Here is a 17,546-nt window from a genome sequence, read left to right as displayed (position 1 = left end):
TGAAAAACAGGCCATTAAAACAATACAAAATCACATGGGAACAAAATAAAGTCAGGAACATTACAATCATCAAAGCGCGTATAATACCTATAAAGATCACAAAATAAAAGAAGAAAATAAGATTAACCCAAACTGCCATCATATCCTATCTTTAAAAACCCAACAAACTACTAATTATAAGTCATAGAGTACAGATGTATTTACAATCTAGATTTAAAAGACTCATCAGAATCACACATTCTAATTTCAAAAGACAAATTGTTCTACAATGATGGTGCACGACATGAAAAAACTTTACACCCCGCTGACCACCTACTGGTCTTTGGGACACAGAGCAGACGTGTACATAAGGTTTAATTCAGTAAGAAAATTTCATACATTAACATCAAAACCTTCAAATTTGTTCTAATATGCAGAGACACAAATTGTAAAGAAGCAAATACCAGACTGATATGAGACATTTTTTTTGTGTCAATAGAATAATGAGTCCCAGAAGAGGAAAAGGCACCAAACCAGTCAAAAAGGCATTCTTTACCTTTAATATGCAGGTCAAAGGGCAGGCTATTATTTAAAATAAATAAATAAAATGACATTAAGGTGTTGAGACTTTTCAATGTGATGGAAGTAAGAAGTATCCATTGATAATATGATTCACATTGGTATATCTGCATGTGTACCCTAACCCCCTTAAAGATGGTGGTGACACGTGGTGACACGCTACGGTTTACTTTGATGGTTTCATATATCTTGTAGAGCAGGTAGGGTAGCTCAGCACGTAGGCCTGGGTTTGAAACCTGTTCATGCTGCCTGTCTGCGTCCTTGGACCAAACACTCTATTCATCACACAGCTGTAAATGGATACCCATCTTGGCTGGGGAAGTAACCTGCATCAGACTGGCGCCTTGTCCAAGGGGGAGTCATAGACCCTCATCCACTTAATGCTGCAGAATATGGAGATAAGTAGCAGCCCTCAGGGCCTATACACCACTCACTTCTACTTGTATATCTGTATCAGGTACAGTAGTGTTCAGAATAATAGTAGTGCTATGTGACTAAAAAGATTAATCCAGGTTTTGAGTATACGAGGTCTGTTAGAAAACTAACGTACCTTTTTATTTTTTTCAAAAACTATATGGATTTGAATCACGTGCGATTACATCAGACAACCTTGAACCCTCGTGCGCATGCGTGAGTTTTTTCACGCCTGTCGGTTACGTCATTCGCCTGTGGGCTGGCTTTGAGTGAGGAGTGGTCCACCCCTCCCGTCGGAATCTCTTTGTCTGAGAACTTCCTGAGAGACTGACGCTTTGCTTGATCAAAAATTTTTTCCAAAACTGTGAGGCACATCGAAGTGGACATCATTCGAGAAATTCAGCTGGTTTTCTGTGAAAATTTTAACGGCTGATGAGAGATTATGGACTGTTGCTGTCGCTTTAAGGACTGCCCACGGAGCAGGACGTTGCGATGCGCCCTGAGCCGCCGCTGTCTGCCTGTTTCGAGCTGAAAGCTTCCAAATTTAAGCCTCTGTTGACCCAGGATGTCGTGAGAGAACAGAGAACTTTCAGAAGAGGTCGGGATCAGCAATTAATCCGGACATTCCACTGTTAAAGGAGATTTTATTAATGAAAGAGGTGCGGACGGGTCCGCGCGTCGGGACGCAGCCGGCGCGGTGCGGCGGCACAGGAAAAACACCTCCGTGTTGATAACCATTTGTAAAAACCAGGCGGCTTTTGATGGCTTTCAGTTGAGTGAGTATCTGAGAAATTGTTTAACAGCTGGACATGTTCCAACTTGTCATTAAGGCTTCCAATGGAAGTGTTTTTCCTGTGGCGGCGCGCGGCGCCAGCTGCGTCCCGACACGCGGACCCGTCCGCACGTCTTTCATTAATAAAATCTCCTTTAACAGTGGAATGTCCGGATAAACTGCTGATCCCGACCTCTTCTGAAAGTTCTCTGTTCTCTCACGACGTCCTGGGTCAACAGAGGCTTAAATTTGGAAGCTTTCAGCTCGAAACAGGCAGACAGCAGCGGCTCAGGGCGCGTCGCAACGTCCCGCTCCGTGGGCAGTCCTTAAAGTGACAGCAACAGTCCATAATCTCTCATCAGCCGTTAAAATTTTCACAGAAAACCAGCTGAATTTCTCGAATGATGTCCACTTCGATGTGCCTCACAGTTTTTGAAAAAATTTTGATCAAGCAAAGCGTCAGTCTCACAGGAACTTCTCAGATAAAGAGATTCCGACGGGAAGGGTGGACCACTCCTCACTCAAAGCCAGCTCACAGGCGAATGATGTAACCGACAGGCGTGAAAAAACTCTCGCATGCCCATGAGGGTTCAAGCTTGTCTGATGTAATCGCACGTGATTCAAATCCATATAGTTTTTGAAAAAAATTAAAAGGTCCGATACTTTTCTAACAGGCCTCGTATTTATTATTGTTACATGGGAAACAAGGTTTCAGTAGATTCTCACAAATCCAACAAGACCAAGCATTCATGATATGCACACTCTTAAGGCTATGAAACTGGGCTATTAGTAAAAAAAAAAAGTAGAAAAGGGGGTGTTCACAATAATAGTAGCATCTGCTGTGGACGCTACAAACTCAAAACTATTATGTTCAAACTGCTTTTTTTAGCAATCCTGTGAAGCACTAAACTAGTATTTAGTTGTATAACCATAGTTTTCATGATTTCTTCACATCTGCGAGGCATTAATTTTGTTGGTTTGGAACCAGGATTTTGCTCATTTAGTAGTGTGCTTGGGGTCATTGTCTTGTTGAAACACCTATTTCAAGGGCATGTCCTCTTCAGCGTAACACAACATGACCTCTTCAAGTATTCTGACATATCCAAACTGATCCATGATACCTGGTATGCGATATATAGGCCCAACACCATAGTAGGAGAAACATGCCCATATCATGATGCTTGCACCACCATGCTTCACTGTCTTCACTGTGAACTGTGGCTTGAATTCAGAGTTTGGGGTTCATCTCACAAACTGTCTGTGGCCCTTGGACCCAAAAAGAACAATTTTACTCTCATCAGTCCACAAAATATTCCTCCATTTCTCTTTAGGCCAGTTGATGTGTTCTTTGGCAAATTGTAACCTTTTCTGCACGTCTTTTATTTAACAGAGGGACTTTGCGGGGGATTCTTGCAAATAAATTAGCTTCACACAGGCGTCTTCTAACTGTCACAGCACTCACAGGTAACTTTTATCATCCTGGAGCTGATCAATGGGTGAGCCTTTGCCATTCTGGTTATTCTTCTATCCATTTTGATGGTTGTTTTCCGTTTTCTTCCACACGTCTCTGGTTTTTTGTCCATTTTAAAGCATTGGAGATCATTGTAGATGAACAGCCAATAATTTTTGCACCTGTGTATAAGTTTTCCCCTCTCCAATCAACTTTTTAATCAAACTACGCTGTTCTTCTGAACAATGTCTTGAACGTCCCATTGTCCTCAGGCTTTCAAAGAGAAAAGCATGTTCCACAGGTGCTGGCTTCATCCTTACATAGGGGACACCTGATTCACACCTGTTTGTTCCACAAAATTGACAAACTCACTGACTGAATGCCACACTACTATTATTGTGAACACCCCCTTTTCTACTTTTTTACTTATAGCCCAATTACATAGCCTTAAGAGTGTGCATATCATGAATGCTTGGTCTTGTTGGATTTGTGAGAATCTACTGGTACCTTGTTTCCCATGTAACCCCTTACCAAAAAATCGTACTGATAAGTATATAAAAAGTAAACTAGAAGTATACTTGAAACATACTTGCATATACTACTTTTTGGTAAGGGACAATAAGAAATATACTCAAAACCTGGATTAATGTTTTTAGTCACATAGCACTACTATTATTCTGAACACTACTGTAACTATTATTTCAAAATTCAAAAGTAAACAAATTTGACAGCCTTCACTTTGTTACAGCAAACAAACAAGTCTTCAGGTTTGTAGTATGAGACACTTCATCTCCACTGGCAGGTATACACACAGGTGTGTCATCAGCAACCAATTGTCAGTCTGTGTGGGCATTTGCCCCATCCACTGCCAAGAGAACAGTGCACTGTACTCTCTACAGACTCCATGGAGGTGATGAGCCCACATGGAGATATCGTGTTCTTTCTTCAGGCTGAGTCCAACCGAGTCCCATGGTGGTAGAACCGGCCACCAGGCACTTGCCTGCGAGCTCCCCCGTCCAGGCCTGGCACTAGGAGGAGGCCTCAGTATTCCTGTTCAGAGTGAGGTGACTCCATTTCTCTAATAACTTTACCCTCTTTACCCTCGCAAGGATAATGGAGGGCTCTTGGGAGTATGACCAACCAATCTACATGTGTTTTGTGGACTTGGAAAAGGCATATGACTGCTTCCTTCAGGGTATCCTGTGGGGGGTTCTGTGGGAGTATGGGGTACCGAATTCGCTGCAACATGTGATCTGGCCCACCAAAGTGGGAGCTATGTCTGCATTCTTGGCATTATATCAGACCTGTTTCTGGTGGGAGTTGGACTACACCAGGGGTGCCCCTTGTCATCAATCCTGTTTGGGATGATGCTGCACATGATTTCAAGACACGGTCAAAACAGGAGGGTGTCCAGTTTGGTGACCTCAGAGTTGCATCTCTGCTTTTTGCAGATGATTTGATTCTGTTGGCTTCATCAGGTGGTGAACTCTGAAGAGCACTGAACAGGTTTGAGGCCAAGTGTGAAGCAAATGGGATGAGAATCAGCACCTAAAAATATGAGACCAAAACAATGGATTGTGCCCTCTGGGTTAGGGGAGACTTACTGCCCTAAGCAGAGCAGTTTACGTATCTCAGGGTCTTGCTTACGAGTTGGGGTAAATTGGAGTGAGAGATCAATAGACAGATTGAGGCGACATCTGAAGTTTTACGGATGTTGTACTGGACCGTCGTGGAAAAGAAGGAGCTGAGCCGAAAGGTGAAACCAGTCGATTTACGCTCCTATCCTCACCACCTATGGTCATGAGGTTTGGGTAATGACTGAAAGAATAACATTGTAGATACGTGGGCAGAAATGAGATTCCTCTATCAGGTATCTGGCCTTACACTCATGGACAGGGTGAGAAGCTTGATTATCTGGGAGGAATTCAGAGTAGAGCCGCTACTTCTTTGCATTGAAAGGAGCCAGTTGAGGTGGTTCAGTCATCTGGTGGGGATGCTCCCTGGCTGTCTCCCTAAGGAGGTCTTCCAGGCACGTCCAACCAGGAGAAGGCCCCGGGGAAGACCCAGGACATGCTGGAGAGATTATATTTCCCAGCTGCCACGGGAACGCCTTGGGATCCCCTGAGAAGAGTTACAGGAGTGAGCTGAAGGTAGGGAAGTGTGGGTTGAGCTTCACAGAGATTAAGGAGTGTTACTACCGCTTTAAGGACGGCCCACAATGGCGCACGGCTATCCGCGCTCCGAGCCGCGACCGACAGGCTGAAACGACCATTTCATTTCTAAACGGATGGCTGTATGGATCCAGGACCATTGTGTGCAGTTTCTCTGGTTAGCACAAGAGCTGGACATCAGCCATTTTCCGGCAGATTTCACTTTTAACAAGAGATTTTGTCATGGAAAGCCGTGTGGAGGCTTTGCGCGTGACGACGGATTCGCTGATGGAGCGAGACAAAGGACACCTCCGTTTTGGAGTGTCAGAGGACAAGTTGGGACATGCCTATCACGGCTTATAGTGGCTTACCAGTCAAGTGAGTATAAGAGAAATTGTGGAGAGCTGGGCATGTCCTTAAAGCGGTAGTAACACTCCTTAATCTCTGTGAAGCCCATAAAATTTTCACCGAAAGCCATGTGAATTTTCTGAATGGTTTACAGCTGCCTGTCTCTAACAGTTTCTGAAAAAATTCTGATGGAAAAAAGCCCAAATCATTCCGCCATTTCCTCGCAATGAAAAAACTACGAGAGGGGTGGACCAGTGCTCACTCAAACCCTGCCCACTGTTGTGTGGGCCGCTGAAGAGGAGGTACTGTTGGCTCACCACCACCAGAGGGCACCCTGCCTGGAGTGTGGGCTCCAGGCACCAGAGGGCGCTGCCGCCTCACAGGAGCAGCCGGGGTGACAGCTGACACTCATCACCTATGACAGCTGTCACCACTCATTGGATCAGCATCGGTATATCAGCAAGACGTCATCTCCACCTCTTTGCCGAGATATCGTTCTACCTGGAAGGTAACGTACCTCAGCTGTCTGCTTGACAATATCCTTTGTGACTTTTGTGCATTATCTTTTGGACTGTTTTTCCAACGAGAGGTGGAGGTAGCTTTCCTGCCGTGCTGATTCCTGGGTGCAAATGCATCCTCATTCACTTGCTTTTTGTTCCTCGCCAGCAGTACCAGATCCGACACGCGGAGGCAGTGGCCACCTGGGAGTTCGGGACTTGGCGGCTCCAGTATTCCCGGGGTCTGGTGGCGGAGGAAATCGTGTGGTTCTGGTTCTGCTTTGGACAGGCGTCTCCTATCTTCGAGCCTGCCCACACGACACCTTGTGAATTGACTATTGTCTATTGTTGCAATCTGTTGTATTTGTTGTGCACATTCACAACAGTAAAGTGTTGTTATTTGACCTATTCCATTGTCCGTTCATTTGCGCCCCCTGTTGTGGGTCCGTGTACCTACACTTTCCCAACAGGATATCTCGGCCATCGTCATGGATCCCGAGGGGCGTCAACCGGCTGTTGAACGGCCAATGGAAGAACAGGGCGCACAGGCGTCCGCAGGAGGAATGATCGGTGAGTTGCAGCGGATCCTCACCGCTTTCACGGCTCGGTTGGATTTAATGACCGAGCAGAACGTCCTCCTTAACCGCAGGGTGGAGGCTCTCGCTGCGCAGGTGGAAGCGTGCCCTCAGGGCGCTGCTGCGGCTTTCCCTCCTGTCGACCCTGTGAGTACAAGTGACGTTCCACAGGTCGTTCAACGGCCCCTCCCACCTTCCCCGGAAGCATACATAAGCCCTCCAGAGCCGTACGGAGGTTGTGTGGAGACGTGCGCGGACTTCCTTATGCAGTGTTGGCTCGTCTTCGCACAATGTCCTGTCATGTACGCGACTGATGCCAGCAAGATAGCTTATGTAATAAACCTGCTTCGTGGTGAGGCACGCGCTTGGGCTACAGCGCTCTGGGAGCAAAGTTCACGGCTCCTTCTGACATATGATGGGTTTGTGAGGGAGTTCAGAACAGTGTTCGATCACCCAAATAGAGGAGAGACCGCTTCAGCCGTGCTGCTGTCAATGAGACAGGGGCGCCAGAGCGCAGCTGCCTATGCAGTCGACTTCCGCATCGCGGCTGCGAGGTCCGGCTGGAATAGCACTGCCCTCCACGCCGCCTTTGTAAACGGACTGTCGTTGGTCCTAAAGGAGCACCTGGTGGCTAAGGACGAACCGCGGGATTTAGATGGGCTTATCGATCTCGTTATACGATTAGACAATCGGTTAGAAGAACGCCGTCGGGAACGAGACGAAGGGCGTGGCCGGGCACGCGCCGTCCCTCTCCCTTCCGGTTCCGACCGCGTCCCGCCCTCCCCACGCTCCACGGCCCCTACGCTCCGTGTGGTCACAGCTCCCCCTGCTGACGAAGCTATGGACACGAGCAGGGCCACATTTAGGGCACCAGATAGACAGAGGAGGCTGGCCCGCGGAGCGTGTTTTGTTTGTGGCTCGATAGAGCATCAGGTAAGAGACTGCCCCGAACGGTCAAACACCAACGCCCACCCCTAGAAACTGGGCTAGGGGTGGGCCGAGACATTCACGTGGGACACACCCACATTGCCACTCGACTCCCAGTTACAATCCTTTATGAGGATTTAACCCTGAAGGCCCCAGCACTGGTGGACACGGGCTCTGAAGGGAATCTGTTAGACAGCAGATGGGCCAGGGAGATAGGGCTCCCTCTGGTGGCGCTTACCTCGCCTGTGCAGGTGCGGGCACTAGATGGCTCCCTACTCCCTCCAATCACACATAAGACACCACCAGTAACTCTGGTGGTGTCAGGAAATCACCGGGAGGAGATCGAGTTTTTTGTGACTCCTGCTACCTCCCGTGTGATTTTAGGGTTCCCCTGGATGTTGAAACCCAATCCCCGGATCGATTGGCCGTCCGGGGTAGTGGTTCAGTGGAGCGAGACCTGCCATCGGGTATGTTTAGGCTCCTCGGTTCCTCCCGGTTCCCAGGCTAAGGAGGAGGTCAGAGTCCCGCCCAATCTAGGGAAGGTGCCGGTGGAGTACCATGACCTTGTGGATGTATTCAGTAAGGATCTGGCGCTCACCCTTCCCCCCCACCGTCCGTACGATTGTGCCATTGATTTGGTTCTGGGCGTTGAGTTCCCGTCCAGCAGGCTGTACAACCTCTCACGACCTGAGCGCGAGTCAATGGAGACCTACATCCGGGACTCTTTAGCTGCCGGGTTGATCCGGAATTCCACCTCCCCGATGGGTGCAGGTTTCTTTTTTGTGGGAAAAAAGGATGGCGGACTACGTCCATGCATTGATTACAGGGGGCTGAACGAAATCACGGTTCGTAACCGATACCCATTGCCCTTGTTGGATTCAGTGTTCACGCCCCTGCATGGAGCCCAAATGTTCACCAAGCTCGATCTTAGAAATGCGTATCACCTGGTTCGGATCCGGAAGGGAGACGAGTGGAAGACGGCATTTAACACCCCGTTAGGTCACTTTGAGTACCTGGTCATGCCGTTCGGTCTTACAAACGCCCCCGCGACGTTCCAAGCATTGGTTAATGATGTCTTGCGGCATTTCCTGCACCGATTCGTCTTCGTATATCTGGATGATATACTCATCTTCTCTCCGGACCCTGAGACCCATGTCCGGCATGTACGTCAGGTCCTGCAGCGGTTGTTGGAGAACCGACTGTTTGTGAAGGGCGAGAAGTGCGAGTTTCACCGCACTTCTTTGTCCTTCCTGGGGTTTATCATCTCCCCTAACTCCGTCGCTCCTGATCCGGCCAAGGTCGCGGCGGTGAGAGACTGGCCCCAACCCACCAGCCGTAGGAAGCTGCAACAGTTCCTCGGCTTTGCTAATTTTTACAGGAGGTTCATTAAGGGCTACAGTCAGGTAGTTAGCCCCCTGACAGCCCTGACCTCACCAAAAGTCCCCTTCACCTGGTCGGATCGTTGCGATGCCGCGTTCAAGGAGTTGAAACGGCGCTTCTCGTCTGCACCCGTTCTGGTGCAGCCCGATCCTAGTCGCCAGTTAGTGGTTGAAGTGGACGCCTCGGACTCAGGGATAGGAGCTGTGCTTTCCCAGAGCGGGAAGACCGATAAGGTCCTTCACCCGTGTGCCTACTTTTCCCGCAGGTTGACCCCGGCCGAACGGAACTATGACGTCGGCAATCGAGAACTCCTTGCGGTGAAAGAGGCTCTTGAAGAGTGGAGACATCTGTTGGAGGGAACGTCCGTGCCATTCACGGTTTTCACTGACCACCGGAACCTGGAGTATATCAGGACCGCCAAGCGGCTGAACCCCAGGCAAGCCCGCTGGTCACTGTTCTTCGGCCGTTTTGATTTCCGGATCACCTACCGTCCCGGGACCAAAAACCAGAAATCGGATGCCTTGTCCCGGGTACATGAAGATGAAGTCAAAGCGGAGTTGTCGGATCCACCGGAACCCATCATCCCGGAGTCCACTATCGTGGCCACCCTTACCTGGGACGTAGAGAGAACCGTCCGGGAGGCCCTGGCACGAAGCCCGGACCCCGGAACTGGGCCGAAGAACAGACTCTACGTCACACCAGAAGCTAGGGCTGCAGTCCTGGACTTCTGTCACGGCTCTAAGCTCTCCTGTCATCCAGGGGTGCGAAGAACCGTGGCAGTCGTCCGGCAGCGCTTCTGGTGGGCGTCCCTAGAGGCCGATGTCCGGGATTATATCCAGGCCTGCACCACCTGCGCCAGGGGCAAGGCTGACCATCGCAGGGCTTCGGGGCTGCTCCAGCCGCTGCCCGTGCCCCATCGCCCCTGGTCCCACATCGGCCTGGATTTTGTCACGGGTCTCCCGCCGTCCCAGGGCAACACCACCATCCTCACGATAGTGGACCGATTCTCCAAGGCGGCCCACTTCGTGGCCCTCCCGAAGCTCCCGACGGCCCAGGAGACAGCGGACCTCCTGGTCCACCACGTCGTCCGGCTGCATGGGATCCCAACAGACATCGTCTCCGATCGCGGTCCCCAGTTCTCCTCGCAAGTCTGGAGGAGCTTCTGCCGGGAACTGGGGGCCACGGTTAGTCTCTCATCCGGGTATCATCCCCAGACCAACGGGCAAGCAGAACGGGCCAATCAGGAGGTGGAGCAGGCCCTGCGTTGCGTGACAGCCGCGCACCCGGCGGCCTGGAGTACCCATCTGGCCTGGATCGAGTATGCCCATAACAGCCAGGTGTCATCAGCCACCGGCCTCTCCCCTTTCGAGGTGTGTCTGGGGTACCAACCTCCTTTGTTTCCGGTGGTTGAGGGAGAGGTCGGTGTGCCCTCGGTCCAGGCCCACCTACGGAAGTGCCGTCGGGTGTGGCGTGCCGCCCGTTCTGCCTTGCTGAGGGCCCGGATGAGGACGAAGGCCCATTTGACCGTCGGCGTACGTACCGTACCTACGTACCGGCCCGGGCAGGCAGTGTGGTTGTCTACCAAGGACATCCCCCTTCAAGTGGACTCCCCGAAACTGCAGGACCGGTATATCGGTCCATTTAAGATCATCAAGGTACTCAGTCCAGCCGCAGTGAGGCTTCAGCTTCCGGCCTCACTGCGGATCCATCCCGTTTTCCATGTGTCCCGGATCAAGCCCCATCACACCTCACCCCTCTGTACTCCAGGTCCGGCACCACCTCCTGCCCGGATCATCGATGGCGAGCCAGCTTGGACTGTGCGCCGGCTCTTGGATGTCCGTAGGATGGGCCGGGGCTTCCAGTATTTGGTGGACTGGGAGGGGTACGGACCTGAAGAAGGAGGAGGCCAGGAGGCGCCCGTTGAGGGGGGGGTCCTGTTGTGTGGGCCGCTGAAGAGGAGGTACTGTTGGCTCACCACCACCAGAGGGCACCCTGCCTGGAGTGTGGGCTCCAGGCACCAGAGGGCGCTGCCGCCTCACAGGAGCAGCCGGGGTGACAGCTGACACTCATCACCTATGACAGCTGTCACCACTCATTGGATCAGCATCGGTATATCAGCAAGACGTCATCTCCACCTCTTTGCCGAGATATCGTTCTACCTGGAAGGTAACGTACCTCAGCTGTCTGCTTGACAATATCCTTTGTGACTTTTGTGCATTATCTTTTGGACTGTTTTTCCAATGAGAGGTGGAGGTAGCTTTCCTGCCGTGCTGATTCCTGGGTGCAAACGCATCCTCATTCACTTGCTTTTTGTTCCTCGCCAGCAGTACCAGATCCGACACGCGGAGGCAGTGGCCACCTGGGAGTTCGGGACTTGGCGGCTCCAGTATTCCCGGGGTCTGGTGGCGGAGGAAATCATGTGGTTCCGGTTCTGCTTTGGACAGGCGTCTCCTATCTTCGAGCCTGCCCACACGACACCTTGTGAATTGACTATTGTCTATTGTTGCAATCTGTTGTATTTGTTGTGCACATTCACAACAGTAAAGTGTTGTTATTTGACCTATTCCATTGTCCGTTCATTTGCGCCCCCTGTTGTGGGTCCGTGTACCTACACTTTCCCAACACCCACAGGCGAATGACGCAACCGACATGCGTGAAAAAACTCACGCATGCGCACAAAGGTTCAAGCTTGGCTGACGTAAAAACATATGAATCAAATCCATATATTTTTTGCATAAAAAGGTTGGATACTTTTCTCACAGACCTCATACATGGAGAATAAGAAGGGGCCCAGAGCACAACCTTATTCCATTGCAGAAAATCTAACTATTATAGGATATAAATTAAGATTTCAGCAATGGAACAACCTTCCCAGAAATACCAAAACAATTTTCCAATCTCTCAAAAGAGGTACAATGATAATCAATATGAGATGCTGCACTAAAGTAGCGCCAACAAGGAGGACAACGCAAAGAATACCACACTCACTGCATCTTACATGTTTGACACTGAATAGTAGTAATAAGGCCTATGTAGGCCCTGGTGCCCAAGAACAAGCTTCTAATCAACAATGGACTTGTTAATGACTCAGTGGAGACAGGGGAGGACCCAAAAGGTAATGCTATATAATGTCATTTTAAAAGATTTCTTTACATTTTGTGAGGTAAACATGCACGTTTACCTCTGTAAGTAACCTTTCCATGCTACCAAGCACTTTTAATAACTCTTTCTTCCTCTTCTTCTTTTGACTGCTCGCTTGAGGGGTCCCCACAGCAGATCACCCGTTACCATCTCACCCTGTCCTTAGCATCTTCCTCTCTTACCCCAACCACCTGCATGTCCTCCCTCAGCAGATCCATAAACCTCCTCCTTGGCCTCCCTCTTTTCCTCCTGCCTAGTGGCTCCATCCTCAGCATCCTTCTCCCTATATACCCTGGGTCCCTCCTCTGTACATGTCCAAACCTTTTCAATTTTGTCTCTCTGATTTTGTCTCCAAATCCTACCTGTGCTGTCCGTCTGATATGTACATTCCTAAACTTGTACATCGTCATCGCTCCCAAAAAGCATCACAACATCTTCATCCCTGCCACCTCCAGCTCTGCCTCCTGTCTTTTTGTTAGTGTCATCATCTCTAAGCCTTACAAAATAGCTGGTCTCACTACTGTCTTGTAGACTTTCTCCTTCACTCTTGCACTTTATTCTTTGGTTACAAATCACTCCTGCCACCTTTCGCCACCCTGCCTGCACTCTCTTCTTCACCTCTCTACCGCACTCTCCATTACTGTGGATAGTTGACCCCAAGTACTGAAACTCATCTCCTTTGACCACCTCTTCTCCTTGTAAGTGCATTATTACACTGAGCTCTCTTTCATTCACACACATGTACTCAGACTTGCTCCAAGTGATTTCCATTCCCCTTCTCTTCAGAGTGTATCTCCAGGCTCATCTCAAACCAGCTCTCTACTCTCACTACAGATCATAATGTAATCAGAAAACATCGTAGTCCATTCGGTATTTAACATTTCCCATAATCCCTCTGGCGGCCCCAGTGCTTCCTAGAATGCACTGCAGCACCAGCAGAGTTTCAGCGTCTCACAGCGCATGTAAACAATGGCCAGCGAGGATGTGAATGGTGTTGATCCAGTGAGTTCATGGGCAATTATGATGATGACACGTTCTTGGTTTTCTCTACTTCTTCATCAGCACTCTCAGAACAAACATTGCATCTGTGGTGCTCTTTCTCGACATGAAATCATATTGCTGCTCACAGATCATCACGTGTTTTCTACTACTCTTTCCAATAACTTCATGTTGTGGATGATAAACTTTATGCCTCTATAGTTGCTTCAGTACTGCACATAACCCTTTCTTCATCTCCACTCCTCAGGCATCCTCTCACTTTACAAGATTTCCTAAAAGAGTCTGGTTAGGAACTCCACTGTCATCTTTCCTAAACATTTCCATGCCTCCACTGGAATGTCATCTGAACCAACTGCCTTTCCACTCTTCATCCTTTTCATAGATGCCCTCACTTCATCCTTACTCAGCTCTTGCACATCCTGATTTACTGTCACTTTATCATCCAGCCTTCTCGCTCTCATTTTCTTCATTCACCAGTTCCTTGAAATATTCCCTCCACCTTCTTAACACACTTTCCTCGCTTGTCAGCACATTACCTTCTGCATTCTTTATCACCCGAACCTGCTGCACATCTAGACACATTCACCTCCTCTTCCTCTTCTTTACCCAGCAGTAGCCCAATTTTCGCCAGCACCCTGTTGAGCCATAATATGGTAGCGGTCATTGTTATCCCTTGTTGGAGACTGGCCCCTAAGACCCTTGACCTCGTCTGCCAGTTACCGCGCGTCCGTTGATCCTAGGGAAGGTGGAAAGGTGGAAACAAAGAAGTCATGAGACAAAAGAGTCTGTTCAGATTGCACCCTGCCTGATTTACCATCCAGAACAGAGTTTTATTTAAAATAATATTGAGTAGTAAAATTAATCAGCTTATAAAGCATAAATCTTACACAGAGCTCTGTGGATCCTGTTCTCATCCCTGACGTAGGAGATAAGAAGAAGAGTCCCCCATGCTATCTATGATCCACTTAAATGACCTGCTCTAACAATGATTCATCTATTCTTACAACGTTATCCCCTCATCTCATTGGTTGAACAGGTTGGTGAGAACCGTCTGCTTCTGGGAATTCTCCTCCCCTTGTGTTGTGTGGCCAGACGACTAGCTTGGAAGGACAGGTTACTAGCACATCACTTCACTCGAGTGTCTTTACCACACCTGTCCCTGAGTGGCCTGTACAGGACAGGTCATGGCCACATTCTTCAGGCTTCCTCCCTTATTCCTGTGAGAATCTGCAAGACAACTCCATATGTGGGCATAAACACACTTTGCGAGATTATCCGTAGCTATAACATATATCTTAAATGTCAGCTGGCTGGCGTGCACATACGTGCCTGCGGTTCAACACCTAGGTTTGCAGCAACAATATAGACTAAACAGGCTGCATAAGCAGTTTCAATACTCCCACGATTACTCAAAAGTAGAATAATGAGTACAATATCTTCAGCACATAATGTGCTCTTACAAAGAAGCCCTAAATCTAACAGAGTGAATATTATACTAATATGAGTCTGAACACATTCAACTGGACAGTGCAAGCGTACATGAACACAATATGATCATAAAACAGTAGTTTTAGGATTATGGCAGAAACATCACGCCGCTACTCAAACGTCAACATAACGGAATCAGGTCAAAAATATATGCAGTATAATCATACAGACCAGATGATTTACTCTGGCTATTTCTGAAAGATAAGAACAAGATTTAGTAGCAGAAAATGCAATTATATTCTTCACCCTCGACTACTATGGTATGGAAAATCAGTTTGTACTCTGCGCGGTTGTCTTGGCTTTTTCATGCTGGATGCCCTTCCTGATGCAACTGTGCTCATTTATCTGAGCTTAGGACCAGGGCTCAGAATGTACTGGCTGCACACCCCCTGTGGCTTAGATTTGACAAACCTTACTGTTAACGCCCTGCCTCCTTCTACCTTCCTCATTTATCTGCGCTTGGGACCAGCACTCAGACATGTACTGGCTGTACACAGTAAATTTTGCTGAGTAAAATTTACTCTGCAAGGATAACATTCGATCCCAGTCTAAATACAGCCAAAAAAAAAAAAACTCTACTGTAGAGTGAAATCAGCTCTACCGGTGTCGCCGACCGAACAGCGTGAGTAAAAACACCTTAATAATTGCAAACATTGCATTATTCTAAATAAAATAAAGGGGGATATTTGCAATATTTGTTTTTAACTATTTTTAACTTTTAGGTATAGAGTGGTCCCTCGCTATATCGTGGTTCACCTTTCGCGGCCTCACAGTTTCGCAGATTTTTTTTAGTGCAATTTTGCATGCTTCTTCTTTTTTTTAACAGCGCATTGTGTTCTGCATCCTCATCAGGCAGGCCGGTCAGCATCACCGCGATTGCTCTCACTGCCTCCGATGCGCTTATGCTGCAGCGGGCCACTCACACCGCCCCACTGTCTGCTGTGCGGAGTTGCAGCCAAAATCTGGCAACAGGTCCAGAGACTACGCTCGCTGTTTTGATGCAGAGCGCTCCAGCAGCCCGCAAGGATACAATTCAGCAGCGCTGCATGGTCTCGGTAACCACAGCCGCAGAGCTCCGTGGCCACTGAAAGAAGTTTGTATCTTTTTAATGACTTGGCTTCTTTGCGGGTCCCGCATCCGTCCCGCAACAGTAACACCGGAGGCAGTGAGCGAAGAAACAGCACGTGCATTGTGTTCTGCGTGTGTCTGTTTATAAGAATCGTCTCGCCCAGAAGAAAAAACAGCACCAACAACTACCCATAACTGTGTCCTTCACTCGGAAAAAGACACCTGCACCGAGGTTTGACTCGACAGACGCGACAGCGGAGCGACGCCACAAGGAAGAGGTACGGTCAGAGGAACAGTGAAATACTGGTGAGACAATATTAATAATTTCTTATGTGTCCAACCTCGTAGGTTGATCGTTAAAATTAAATTTGTTAGTTCTAAAAGCCATCATAATTATTTATAGGAAAATGTTCTATTTTTATTTCTCAAACAAATGTTTGGGCCTGAAAACAGGTTTTGATCTTTGGTTTCATTCTATAATACTGGACTTATTTTTCTACTAAGGTTTGAACTTTGAGAGTGTTTACACAGGAGAGAAAAGTGATAAAATGTTAATGCCTGTTTGAGAAAAGTGTATAAAGTGTGTTGTGAAGGGTTTTACAGTCTTAAAACATCTATAATAATTGTAAAAAAATAACGCTGACTATCGCGGGTTATTTTTAGAACGTAACTCCCGCGATAGACGAGGGACCACTGTATTTATTATTTTTTTTTTTTAGCTATTTAAGGGTTTTATTAAAGTTGGGTATTTTAAATGTTAATTGAGGTTTTAGAGGGATAAGTGCAATATGAGACATGTGCAGCATGGGATAAGTGCAATATAGGACATGTGCAGCATGGGATAAGTGCAATATGGGACAATGACTGTGGGACCAGTGCAGTACGAGTTATGTTTGTCTCTGAGATTGCCTCCCCCCCTCCAAATCTCCCGATGTTTTTAATATTTATTGAAGTATGTGTGTGGGTAAGTTATGTGTGAGGGTGGGCATTGTTTTTGAAGATGCACAAGCAAATTTCGTTGTGCTGATTGCTGTGCAATGACAATAAAGGTGATTATATTATTATTATTATTATTATTAAATGGAACTAGAAATAAACTTGATTGTTGGTTTGTTTATTTTGCCATTAAAATTGGCTATCACTTTTCAAAATAACATAACTTCTCAAGGCCAGGGATCCTCAAAGTCTGGAGACTAATTTGTCAGAGGGAAGCAAAGGAGGTGAGTGGGCTGAGCGAGTCTGAGTCAGGTTTGATATTCAATGTAGGAACAGACGCGGAGGCATCACGCATGTGTGTTTGAATGCGGAGGATTGTAGATATCCCTCCTCTCAGTGCTTTGCAACAGGGCTCTGTAGCTTTGCAGCAGCAGCGGAGGTGGGGGACCCGCTGCCGCTTGGTGAGAACAGAGACTAGAGCTGACTTGCCAAACACCAGAAAAGTCTCCAGTGGCACCAGCCAAAGTAGTTAGACTTGTCGTTCGTCGCTTTTGAGAAAATAAGTCATCAAGAGGGTTTGAAAAGTCACCAGATTTAGTGAGAAAGTCGGCAAGTTGACAACACTGCCTCTTACATCATTCTGAAGATCATTTTAAGCAGAAACGAGGCCGTTTTAAGCAGGCCGTTTTAATCTGTGAGGTTTGAAATGACGGACGGTCAGTGAACACAACAGCTAGCAGCTCATGTAGCTGTGGCACTGTGATCGCTTCCTCCACCTTTTCTGATAAAATAATGCTGAATTTATGCGGAAATGACTGTTGTACAAAAGCTTCAAAAATCTAT

This window comes from Thalassophryne amazonica, chromosome 6 (genome assembly GCF_902500255.1).
Source record: "Thalassophryne amazonica chromosome 6, fThaAma1.1, whole genome shotgun sequence".
Taxonomy (NCBI): domain Eukaryota; kingdom Metazoa; phylum Chordata; class Actinopteri; order Batrachoidiformes; family Batrachoididae; genus Thalassophryne; species Thalassophryne amazonica.
The sequence above is the reverse complement of the archived record's forward strand: the minus strand, read 5'-3'. Positions refer to the sequence as shown.